General features: G+C 36.0%; 1 protein-coding gene across 1 annotated transcript in view; it reads right to left on the bottom strand.

Moving 5' to 3' along the window:
• The window catches only part of LOC123315982 (zinc finger SWIM domain-containing protein 8 homolog), a 39,928-nt gene that overhangs the window by 18,767 nt on the left and 7,395 nt on the right, over positions 1 to 13,766 (bottom strand). The gene's annotated exons all lie outside the window — the stretch shown is intronic.

Genomic DNA, 13,766 nt, shown 5'->3' with positions numbered 1-13,766 from the left:
CCATTTCTCCATTTTCAGTGCGGTCTTCAGTGCTGAATAATCAATGAACTTTGTAATTCTATCATGCATCCTCGATAAATCTTCCGATTTTTGATTCAATTCTATTGTCAATGCTATAGGATCATGGTCAGTTATGGAGTACTGGAAAATATACGACTGAATCTTCCTATGCATCTTTGTTCTAACGTAAAAATGATCAACACAAATTTTGCTCCGCGGTCGAGTGCACTGATTGATATAAGACTCATAACCAAACGCACTCATAATGTTCTTATATTCCTCACAGAAATCCGAATTCGACAATAAATCTATGTTTATATCTCCCGTTATAACGTGCATGCCATCTCCTCTTACGGTTTGTAGGTATTGTTGTAGATCTTCGTTGAACTTTTTCGGACAGGTACTTGGAGATCTATATACAGCCGAAAGGGTAAATGGCTGTGATCCAATATCCGCTGAGACTTCCAGTAACTTAAGGTCTCCTAGTTTTTTTACTTCATGTGTGAAATGGATATTCTCCTGTATGTAAACTATGACTCCATCTAGCTAGTAATAGGTTCTAACTTTCCTGAGTGGCTTTTTACCTTCACTTACTTAACTCATAATAACCCATTGTTACATGTACGAGTATATGGTGTCAACAATACTTCACCAATGGATAACTCTTAGAAATTTTGGGCTAGGACAATGATTTAAACTTTGGCGTTATCCACTTTACTAACGAATAACCCTAAATTATTTTTGAATTTATTCGGTGGTGAACACCCACTTTCATATCATATTCTGAATCTATATTTATCTTAGCCAAAATCTTATTGTATAATGTGTTTTGTTTCGTAGATGTTTATAGTATTCAATTATTTATTATTATTATTAGAGTTTCATACGCCTTTTTAGTGTTGTACTACTGTTTTTCTTGTATCCTCTACCAGGTCTACCTCTACCTAATTTTTAAATTGCAGTCTTTAAAATTTGAGATTTAGCTTGGAGGGTCGTTGAAAATGGCACCTGATTTTAGGACCAAAATACATTATTTTAAACTTCAAGAGTGTTAGTATTTGATGAGGAGCAACGGCTCACTAGTGAAAATAACGGCCGCGAGTAATGCATCCTCCTAATTCACAGTTTTTATTGCATAGGGTTGAATCCAAAGCCAAAACAATCGAAACATGGCACGTTATGAAATGTACATGCTACAAAGCGACTGCAATAATGTGAATCGAACTGTTTCGGCTTCGATTCTATAGCGTGCATAATAAATTGCAGTTTGATTACAACTATCCATCGTTCTGCTCGAAATGTCCATTGTTTTCAACTGTCATCCAATCGGTTATTCCGACAAAATGAAAATCAATAAGCTCCACGAAAAATATACAGCGTCGTTTATTATTCATTCATGCCTTTCCCCGCATTCAGCGAACTAATGTTCGATTTACATGAGCTTCAAGAGTCGAGTCAAAGTTTCCCAATGCTATAGAAGGAAATATTCATCATTTTCATGAACGCTCTCTGATTTATAGCCGTAATATAAAAAGTTTCTGGCTCAAGCACTCGCACAACCAGGCGCATTTCACTTTACGAAAAGGAATTGGAATCTCCACAACGAACCTTATAGAATTTTCTGAGGAAGTAGCAAAGTTTTCCCGATACACAGTTAACAATACCACATCATAAAATTTTTCTGTGTCAGTGCTAGAACATGGGAAATTATCTACACAGAATCCAATATGCTGCGAAAATAAATAAGATATCCATTAGACGAGGGAAACTATCTAACAAATCACATTAGGTACCTATTGATTTTGCCAAATCCTTTCAGGCTTTACAATTTTTGTTTGAAGGGGAACGTAAGTGATGAGGATTTCATTTTCCCAACTTCATCAGCCTGTCCTCCAAAGCTACCCTTTCAAGTTGTTCAATAGTTTATAAGGTTTGACGCATACTTTTGAAAGGTTTGGAGGCACAACATTATTTCTTCATTTATATTTATGAAGGCTTTCACGACCGGCTCTATAAAGATGGCACCTAGAAGCAAGTTTTATTTTTTTTCTCAGAAACCAGGAAACTGATAGAAATTAAATGAGCACACATTTCTACGATTGCGAGGGGAAGAAAAATTGTGGAAAGAGCCATCCTTCAAATTTTTTCCGTAAGAGGAAATTAAACCCCATTCAAATCACAAGGACATTTTCCTCCCGCTACCGACCTAATGATATGTGGTTTTTAAGGATATTCCATGAAAAATGTAAAATGATATTACATTCAGTAATGAAAAAGAAAATTATTTTCACATATTTCCGGAAAAAAGATAAATTAAAACTTTCTACCAAAAATAATCAAATAAAAATGAACAATAAAGCCAGCAGAACGAATCTTCGAAATTGATGTTCTCTATTCTCCTTTTGTGGATTATGGGCACTTAATTAATTCGTGAAAATTTTCAAGTTCTGGCAACATCAACTAGTTAAATTATTGTCCGTCCCTGTATTTTGTAAAGGGTGTAGGAAAACGACGCCCTTTCCCCTTCAATCGCATCTGACAAGTTACTTGGTGTAATTCTCTCTTTATCATATTATAACATTGAAAATTTAATATTTGATAGGTTGATTCATTTCAAACAAAGGACTCTTTCTTGATGAAGATGGAGATTTTTGATAAAAAAAAATTATCAACGAATATGTGGCTAGACGCTAGAGGTTGGAATCATCTTCGAAATTAAATTTACCTATTAGCCGGATACTGACATTATAGAGGTAAACACCACCAAAAAATTTTTTCTTAATTTTTTTATGAAAGACCCACAATATTTTTCCCAACTATTCATTTTTGGTGTTCACTGATCGTTTTTTTGAAAACGTTATTTAGTTTGGGATTTCGATTTCTTTCAGTTCATTGGATCTCATAAAATAATTTTGACAGTGTTTATGTTTAACTTTAGGTGGGGATATACATAACAAAAACTTACTATCAAAAGTATTATGGGAATATAGATAGGGTGTTTCAGTAAGAGATAAGGGAATGACTGTTTAGGTTTCATGATGCCCTCTAAGCATCAACTGCCATTCTTCAATGTAGAATATTTCTCAACTTGTCAACCAGTGGCGTCCTCATCGGATGTAGGTTAGATAAATTCGTTTAGGTTATTCTGAAATCAGAATACTATCGAAATCGCCATTCATTTTGGGGCAAATCTTATCCCTCGACATACTTCTCCACTTTCTTTTATGTGTAATGGCTAAGAAAAACCATCAGAAAAACCTAAATGTGCAATTTTCGTTCATCATCAATATGATTAACACAATAAATCACAAGACTGCTATTGGATTTATGATGCCTGCTGAAGAGAGAGCTCTTAATGATGGAGGAACTTAACACACATTGTTCCCGTAAACAGATGAGACCTACATGCAAGGGCCAATAAAATGAATGTTCCAGGTTCTCCCAAAAACAACAGCGGAAGCGAGGGGAGGGTAGGAGAAAATGGATAATTCTGGAACCGGGAGGTATTCAACCCTCGAATTCCTTTCGGGTGAACAATGTTGAATCGATTTTTCGCATCACTTTCTTGGAGGACAGAAATACTCTTGCTTACGCCACAGATCAGGGTGTTAATGAATAGTTGCGAAAAAATTTAAGGGGAGATTGCCAAATAGTATAGGCCATACAAGTTTTTTTTTGATCAGCCCCTGCTTGGATACTCTCTAAAGATGGCATCCAAAAAAAATTTTTTGAATTTTTTCTTTGAAACCAGAAATTAAATTGAGCAGACATTCTACGACAGCGAGGAGGCAATAAAAAAATGTTGGTAGTGTTCCCCTATAGTGCCAATTCACAATGATGTTAATGGTTATGGTAATGTTAACGGTGAGCTACAATATAAACGCTTAAATAATAATAAATAATAGAGCTACTACGTTACTGTTCACATCAATTTTAATTTCAAGCGTAATGTTAATGATAATGATAAATATTTCTTGAATTTATTATTATTTAAGCGTTAAAATCGTAGCTCACTTTTAACATTACCATTACCATTAACATCATTGTGAATTGGCAGTAAGTCAGATGATATTCGCCAACTAGGTAAATTTGAGTTCGAAGATAATTCCAGCCTGTAGGACTCAAGCAATCAAAAATTTACTTCTCAACAAGAAAAAAGTTTCTTGCGAAACAAACAGGCTTCTTCTACGAGTTTTTTGATTGCCTTCGCACTTGTGTCTGCCCAATTTTGTTTCTCTCATTTTTCCCGTTTCTGAGAAAAAGATTAAAAATTGCTTTTCAGGTACAATCGTCAGCGATGCAGGGACTGCTCAAAATAAAAATCAGAGGATTTATAATTGTTTCTTCGGTTCGAAATTTACATCTTTAATAGGTGTATTTATTCCATGAAATGAAATGCTAATATATTTGCAGCATAAGCCCGAATTAATAAAAATAACAAAATTCAGTGGAATTTCCAGGGATTTCCAACGACCGAATAATATTCAATTCCAGAGGCGAAAAAGAGCTTTATGTAAATTTTTCGTATAATATCCGGATGAAATGGCGTTCAATAAATCGATCGGCAAAAATAAACATGAACACTAATTCTATAATCTGCAGCCATCTGCATACTCTATTTGTTCATCCTTCCTCATTTAATATGAGTGGAAATGCAGGCAAGTAGCGAAGATAATTGATTTTGTTATGCATCCACCAGCACGTTCAAAACAAACCCAATGTCATACCATCTCTTCAAAACAACAACAATTAGAATGATAAATAATTCGGAAACTAGGGCAACTCTATGAGTGACGATTGATTGGATGAAAACAAAGAAAAGGAAGTATTGGATTACCCAATAAGTCATCAATTTCAATGTTCCTTTTGTTTATGATATAACCAGTGACATTAGAAGTTTTACGAACAGAAGGAACGATTTCTTCAATACGCAGTTCGAGTTTATAATACATAAATTCTCTTTTTGGTGTAAGAAAATACTATACAGCGTGTACCAAATTTGAGATATTTATGACGTTATCGATAATTTTTTAATGGCAATCCTATGACTATCCGTAAGTGCCAAAGGGTACCTAAACTTACACATGTGTACCAAATATCAAATTCTTATTCCTCCTATAAGAGAAATAGCGCTCATCTGGACCTAGTTGAGCAATTCGGGCGGGGTAAATGCTGCAGCAAACCAAACATGGAAGCATTTATCTACTCCAAGACGTATTTGGGCCTCTTATCTTAACGTTCAGACCTAGAATGGAGACCGACTTGTCCAACGAAATACTGCAATATCCTCTGCATTCAAGGAACACTCTTCGCCATGCATAGCCATTAAGCTTTAGTTGTCGTGGGTATATATTTATTTCGTGAGCACCACGTTATTCATTGCTATATCCCGTTACCGAGAATACAACTACAAAAGACTCAAAAACAAAACTATCATTGGGATCAAACTTATAATTTCTACTTGCGACTGTGTGCCCTTCTGTGACTGAAGAGACCCAACCGTGACCTGCACATCCTTCCACACTCCGGGCATTGATAGTCACCAACCAGATCTGGCCGCCGCAGTATTATTATATATATTCTCGAGTCTCCATTATAACTGTGGACCAAAGACTTCCGCTGTGATCTGTCTAACGCTAGTTGTTCCCAGTTGTGATTGCCAATAACTGATTTTAGGGATTGATGCAGTATATCCTTAAACCTCTTATACTGACCTCCTGGTTTCCGAGCCCCCTCTGTGAATTCGCCATACAGAGCTATTTTGGAGATATTTGTGTCTTGCATCCTCAGAATGTGGTCGCTCCATCTGAGTCGGGCCCTCGTTACTTGAGTCTCAATTGTTATACAACTCGCGCGCTGCAAGACTTTGTGGACCCATTTGATGTGCATTATTTGTCTTAGATGACGAAGTTGCGTTTGTTCAAGCTGTTTAATATGTCGCCTGTAGGGCGTCCAGCTTTCGCTTCCGTAAAGAAGCGTTGGGAGGACCACAGCTTTGTAAACAGCTGTCTTGGTCTTCAGATTGTGGTCGTGATTTTGAAGCACTCTCTCCTTTAGCTTCCAGAATGACCGTAATGCCGAAATGATACGGTTGTGTATTTCCGTGTCCAGATTAGCCCTAGTATTTATCAAGCTTCCCATGTATTTGAACTGCTCGACCTAAGAGTTTCATCCCCCAGGCTGATATCTGTTTGAAAGCTTTCTGGCGGACTTACCAGTATTTTGGTTCTGTCAATATTGAGTCTAAGGCCTAAAGCTTCGTATATATGTTTATAGATGTCCAACAGAGTAGGATATACAAGAAGAAGAGATGAGCGGATTATGTATACCCCTTTTTTCAAATACACTGAAGAGTGTTCTACATCGATACTGACGGTTGGCCTACTGTGACTTTATACACAAGTATAGTTGACAGTATTGAGTCTACCCTATCTTACCGATAGGGTAGGCTGGGTAGGTATTTGATACGGATAGTATGGAGACAGTTCATTAGTGAGTAGACGCTGTAAATAGTTGACATAGTTGAAATTTTCAATTCTTTTCAACGACTCCCAACTGAAGTTACTGTATTTTAAGCAAGTCCCTCGCACTGCTTTCATATTATCAGCATTTGAAAGGGCAGTTAGTTTCTGTGAAATAAGCATGTATGTCAATACTGCTGCTAGTAAAGCGAAGAGGGCTCAAATGGCGTGCAGAGTCTGTTTCATTGTTTCTGAGACCAATAATTACCAATGGAGCAGTGGCCTGATTTGCTAAAACAGACCAAACGAGCACAAAAATCTACCAAAACGGCTTCCCTCTGTGTGCATCATGGGAGCTATGAATACGTGCCTGAGAAGGGCACTTTGGATCATAACAAATCTCTCTGACGAGGGAAAATGATCCTCAGAATATCCAGCTCGAGTGTGTTTGAGGCAGACATACTTGCAATCGGAAGATGTGCAGATGTGGTATAGTGATCCATTCTGATAGTCAAGCTGCTATTATCAAAGCATTAAACTTCTATGTCATCGACTCGAAGGTTTCTGAACGAAATATACACAAGGACAAGGTCCCTTCAGTCTCCGTTCCCGGTCACTCGGGAATCAAAAGCAACTAACGAGCCAATACTCTTGCCAGAAAGGAAGCACAAACGTCATCTTCTGACCCAGAATCTTTCTATGGTATAGGAAAATACACCTATAAGAAACTTAAGAAAGAGTTCAGGGAGAAGGGAGAACCGAGAGAGGAATTCTCTGGCGCAATCTTCTAAGGATGTATCACTTTAAATATAATTTCAAAATGCAAAATCTTCAATATATCCGAGAACATAAATCATCAGTAAAAACTATGGTATACCTGCTCAGTGGAATCTTACAGGAAATTTATTGGCATAATTAGTTAGACAAATTTCATAAGAAATTTTCGACCTGCTTCTACCAACTTTCAGTAATAAAAACCGAAATCCTAAACTGTCAACTGTCAAACTGTTTTTTACGGTTGCCAACACTTCAATGCAAAAAGGCCGTTAAATTCGGATGTTGTGTTTGTTCTAGAATACCCTTTATCATTATAAAGCGGCCCTAAGGATTAAATCTATATTTCTTATTGCTCTCATCAGTTAAGGTATTACCTGGTTCCGGCATGACGATGTGTTTCGTGACACCTGTTGATAAATTGAATGGTGTACCATCTATATCATTGGAAATTGAACGGAATGCATGTTTTTTGGACATGAGTTTCTCAACATTTCGACATGTTGAGAACCCCTGACAACCTTGACTTCCTCCAAGGAACTGCATCGTACCGAGTGCATCCTGTCGTGACAAAACACCATCCAATACAAACGCATACAATGAAGACAGGTGTGTGCGCAGCCTAACAAAGAGCCATTATGTCGAAAAAAAGAATAGTCAAAGAAGCATTCCCAGCATCCTTGCGTCAGGTGAACGCGTGTTCTTCCCTTCCCCAGGGCACGATGATCGTGCACCAGGTTAGGTACAAATCGGACAATGGGTCAGCCATCGAGATCTCAGAAATCAGAAAAAGAAACGTAGAGAGTTCATTACCTACGAGCGGATCGGAAAGAAATCAAGGTCTGTCCGGTGTTTATATGCGTGTATTTTCTTTGTGATTACCGGGAGATTGAACCCGTGCCAACGCGGTACACAGAATCGTATCTAGCCCGATAGAGTATCGGTTAATCTATTATGTCGATAGGAAAGTCTTTGAACATTTGCGATAATTTAGTTTGGAAAGCTTAGAGCGGACTGAATATTGAATTTATAATCCTGGAGAGGAAAACAGATTAATAGGACACGAAATTTTAAACTAGAGACTGAATAATGGTCTTGAATTCAATAAATTATTCAACCACTAAACCTCGCACTACACCTGTTTCGATATCACAATAACATCTTCTGGCGGAAAGGTATACTATCTTTACCAAACTGTGTAAGCGAGTACACACAGCTAGTAGTTAAACCAATGTAAAACTGAAATTATTTTAAATAATTAAATCAACTACTCCTTTCGGTTGTGGCTCAAGATGAGTTTGGAGAGGCATTTGTTTCAATGGGCGCACAGAAGTTATCATCCTCATTAACGCAACTATGACGTGATTTGATTGAGGAACCAAATTGATGTTCCCTTTGCGGCAGCCATCGGCGACAGTTTCATGTTAAGCTACAAAAATGCTCGTACACAGAATTGTCAACGATCACAGAGAAATGCATGACTTTGGACGAATGGATTGGCCCTTAGAGGTATGTTCAATACCTAAACTGTATTTAACATGTCTGCTCTGCAATGTCAGAGCAATTACACCGTTTACCTGACCCACCGCAGACACTACAACAGCTTGCCAATGCTCTGAAGAAAATTTAGCAAAATATTCCTCAAACATTCATTGATAATCTCATAGGCACAATGCCGAATACTAAAAACACTACGGAGAGCTAGAGGAGACCCCACCCGATATCAAACCACCTTGATTTCAAGGTATTTGTAAGAAGAAACCTTATTTTAGCCGGCAGACTCCATCAGGTAGAATATTAATTTAGTTACCTATGTTTTCGCTCTACATATATATATTCTTTTGATATAGAGCATTACAATCTTGAACACCAAACAATAATTATAGCATGTGTATGAGATACAGTTTTAGCAGAGGTTAGCGTAACGGGGTACCATACAAATTGGTGTATGATACAAGAGCTTAGGGAAAAACCTCAGTAAAAAAACCCTTTCTCCCCGTGAGTGTAGTGGATTGTAATTGTTCACGAAATAAGCTGAAATATTCCATATTGAAGGGCATCTCGCACTGCAAAAATTGATTCTTTCTCCAACAAAATGGTTTTTCAATTTCCTTCATAAATTATTATATGAATGCAAATTATCCATTTCAAATCTAGATTTTCGATTCAAATAAATATGCAAATTGCACCAATATTAATTTTATCCAAGATCTTCAAATATTCGAACTTCAGCTACTACAGATTGAAACCGCGTGTGGAGATCCCGAAACAAGAATAGCTAGAGCAAAACCGATGACACATTCCCGTTTTTTTTTTCAGACAAACAAAGAATGGTAAAAACAGTAGCCTCCTACGGTCCTTCCCTCTTGGAGATATTAACCAAAAATTAGACTTTGACGAAAACTTCTCATAACTTTGTTGTCTTTGAAGCTACAGATCCTAAACTTGAACAGGCACTTTTTTAATAGAATCCACTGACGAGGTGTAAAAAAATTTTTCTTTTCCAAATTTAGAATTATTAGGCAATCTTCTGTTTTTTAAATGCGAACTTGTATAGAATTTGTTATTTTCAAACTGAAAAAAATCGTTTATCAGTAGATTCTACGTGTAAAAGTGCCTGTTACGGTTTAAGATTCAGATCTGTTACTTCAAAGACAAAAAAAGTCAAGTATGAGATTTTTTCGAAATAGTCAAAATCTCAATTTTTGCTAATAACTCAAAAACGATCATAGGAAGCTACGGTTTTCACCATTCTTTGTTACTATGAAAAAGAGCTCGAAAACGTATTATCGGTTTTGCTCTAGCTCTTATAATTTCCGAGATTCCCTCACTGGACATCGAATTTGAGGAAACCTGTACATGTTATACTTACTTATATGAAAATATATAAAAAGAAGTTATATGTTATCAATAATGTCAAAGCGAGAAGGTGAAATTTTCAGTTTTACTTATGACATTTCGTGCAAAATTTCTTCTCCAGTAAAAACTTCAAAAAACTGATTTTTGAAAAAACTTGGCACCAACTTTGCATGAGTATTAAATCGTTGACTTATGATAAACGATTTCATAAAATACACATCAATATTACTTACTTAATTTCTTGTATTTTCTAGATTTTTCCATTTTCAATTTTGTCTAATAAATATTCAAAAGATACCTGCTATTTTTCAAAAAAACAAAATAGTCAAAAGGGGGCGATCAGAAGAGCTAATACCCGGAGTCCCTTAAGGACTAAGGTAATCACATCTTGAAAGGCATTCCTTAGAGTAGATGGTTTGTATAGTTGCACCATCTTGTTGGTATTAGCTATTGGCAGTTGGTCAAAATTCTATTCATTGATGAGGGGTACAATAACTTCTTGTTCGTGGCATTTTGCTGTCAAAGGGAATCGGTCCAACAATCACCTGACAGACAGCAATCGTCTAAGGTTGCGTTCACAAACTTACTCTGAAGCGTTCACAAACGTACTTTTAGTTCCTCAGAGTATGCTCTCTGAGCATACTCTAGGAGTAAGTTTGTGAACGCAACCTAAGAATGAAAACAATACGGGGTATCTGGGATACTTAGATTCTTATATTTCGAAAGTTAAAATAAGGAAAAGAGATGGTGTCGTACATCATAAGAGAGCTGTTTCCACTTCTTAGCAGTCCTAAAAAGTTGTTTTTTTCGGCTAGTAAGTTTTATAAAAAGTGATATAATTGGAGACAAAAATTAGACAAAATGAAATTATTCAATATTATTATCACACTTCTTGATACTTTAGCGAGAAGCTTATATTATATAAGATTCCTATTTTCAGCAATATCCTCTTCCTCTGCCCAAGCCTCTGCCTACTCCCTTCATTGGGGTATCTTTCAAAAGTGATTGTTGACTGAGACCAGATAATTCGAGGGCGAATTGATAACTTTTCTACTTAATTATTCAAGATTAAATCGGGGCTAAAAATAAAGGAAACAAAAATACTAATTTTTGTTCCTTGTCGTCAAAAAGATATTGAGCCTCGTATTGAGCAATATCCATCTGATTCAACTTAATGAAATAATTAAGACAGTTTAAACAAGGAAGGTTCATTGGTATTTATTCATTTTTTTAACGAAATAGTTAAATTAAAATAAGTAACGAGAATAGCACCGTATCGAACGAAGATTTGCGAGGATATTTAAAATCGTTTGCCAAAAAATCGCATGTACATACACAAAGGAAACCCACAAGATGGAAATTTTAATGATCGGATAAGGAGAGAGGGCGAGAACATAAAATGAAGTCCCTCATTCATTAATAGATAAGGTATCCTGATTCAGTGACCATTTTGCAAAGTACCATAATATTATCCTCGCTAATCTTCGGTCGATACGATGACTCTCCTAAATTATTTAATTTTTTTGTACTGTATATGAAGAGCAATAGTACATCTTCACGGTAAGTCCATCTTTTGTTAACTCCATACAAGACAAGTACCGCCTTTCAATCGTCAATGCGTCAATAATACACTCTCCGCAAACTACAAAAAAAAATAAACGAACAAAAGTATACTAGTCATGTTAGACTAGACATTAATCACATCACGAAGACCCAGAAAGAAAATAAAAGGAAGGCTAACTGACAACCGGTTACAGTTAGAAGTCTGAAGAAGGAGTCTCGCAGTCGTACGGATTCAAACTCATACACAGGATTGGACAAATGTGTGGAAACTTCTTATTTGTGGCGAAAATACAAGAAATTATGAGCATAGCCTATACAAAGGTTTTTATTAAAAATGGCTCTCATAAATTATTGTAACATCACAGCTGGCTGTGACTTATAACTCTGTGCTCCCACTTGATGAGAGTGAGTAAAAAGTGCTGAATTTATGTCTTCGTTTGTACTATGTTGTAGGAAAAGGCTCCAACAAGCCAATTTTTGTACAAAATTACGTAACTTTTCATATATAATTGAGGAGTTTGTAATGAAGGGTAGTAAGGTTTTTAAAATGGCACTCCTAGTTTTTTGTGGAGGGTTTCCTTTCTTAGGTATATTGACGTCAATGGCATACACTTTAGGAGTGACTGATGTTTTGTTTTTGTGTAATCGAAAACCGGCCTATTCGTACGGTAGTAACTCATTATTTATCTTAAATGAAAATCACAATAACAAAAACAGATGAACATATAGATACCTCCGTTGATACACGAGTTGATATGTTCGAATTCGAAAACATAAATAACTAAATTGTCACTGCCCCCATACTACAAAAAAAGAAAAATTCAAATTCAGCTTTTCTCCCCTAAAATATAAAAGGGTTGATGAAAAAACCATCCTCACTAACTGGAGGTCAATCTCTTTTTGACATGAAAAAAGGATTTTTTCAGAGTTGCATTATTCCAGATAGTTTTCAAAATATCGTTAACGTTTCAGGTTAATCAAATTATTCGATCTCCTACACTCTGATTCATTTCGCACTAATTACATACACAGTAATTTATCTACACGTTCACTATAATTTATATCTACACTATTTGTCCCACTATGAACTCCGCCTCTGAATCTTCAAATAAAGACAGGGGCGTACTAGGTATATTATGAAAATATTGTTATTAGGTTTTTCAGTGTTATAACTCTGTAAAAAAGGAGCAAATGCGCAGTGACTATCATTTTCATTATTAATATTATCAATATCTTAAGCGTAAACCGTCTATACATATTTAAAGTTGAAGAATGTGGGAATGCAGTGCTACTTTTATATTCGGAAACATCCTTACAGGGTGTTTCAAAAATTTTGAACAATATTTGAAACTTACTTTTGTTTTTCATATCAGAACCCCATTTTTCATGATAGCATTGGATTCCGGAAAATATCGTTGTGAAACATGATTTTTGTCCTGAATTCAATAAAATTCGGGTTATGTGTGTGTGTAATAGTTCTTTATTGCCTCTAAATAAATGGCGATTGACCTAGGATCATTCAACCTGAGTTATTTGTAATACCTTCACCCCACCCCCCTGAAGAAGCTATTGCGATAGCGAAACACATGTTTTAGCGAAACATTTCATAGTGGAAATCGTGTACCTAATTCATTTTCCTTTGTTCTTGACCTCTTTCGATAAAACGTATACTTTTCGAGTAATCTCAAATTATTTCTGTCCAGATTCGTGAGTGAACACGCAAATTGTGAAATTTTCCTGAATGCATCCCTGTATCAACATTATCAGAATTTTACAAGTCCATCATGTCATCCCAGCATTCATCAGTATAGATAGATACAGCGTTTTCTGCCTTTTTCCAAGATATGCGAAAAAGACCTTCATAACACCCTGTAGATGCAAAATATGTATTTTCAAAATGTGCTACTAAAAGATTATATTCTTTATAAGTGATGATCGAAACATCGTAGTGGGCAATAATTTAGAAATTCTATGACATTTAGTTCGAAACGCTTCAGTGACGAGCAGAACAGAATAATTCGAAGCCAACTACGATGATTTATAAAGGCTCGTTATAAACAATCATGTGGAGTGAATGGAAAAGGGAGTGAATAGTTAAGACAAAGAGAC

Source organism: Coccinella septempunctata, chromosome 6 (genome assembly GCF_907165205.1).
Source record: "Coccinella septempunctata chromosome 6, icCocSept1.1, whole genome shotgun sequence".
Taxonomy (NCBI): domain Eukaryota; kingdom Metazoa; phylum Arthropoda; class Insecta; order Coleoptera; family Coccinellidae; genus Coccinella; species Coccinella septempunctata.
Note: the sequence above shows the minus strand (reverse complement) of the source record. Positions and strands in the feature narration are given on the sequence as shown.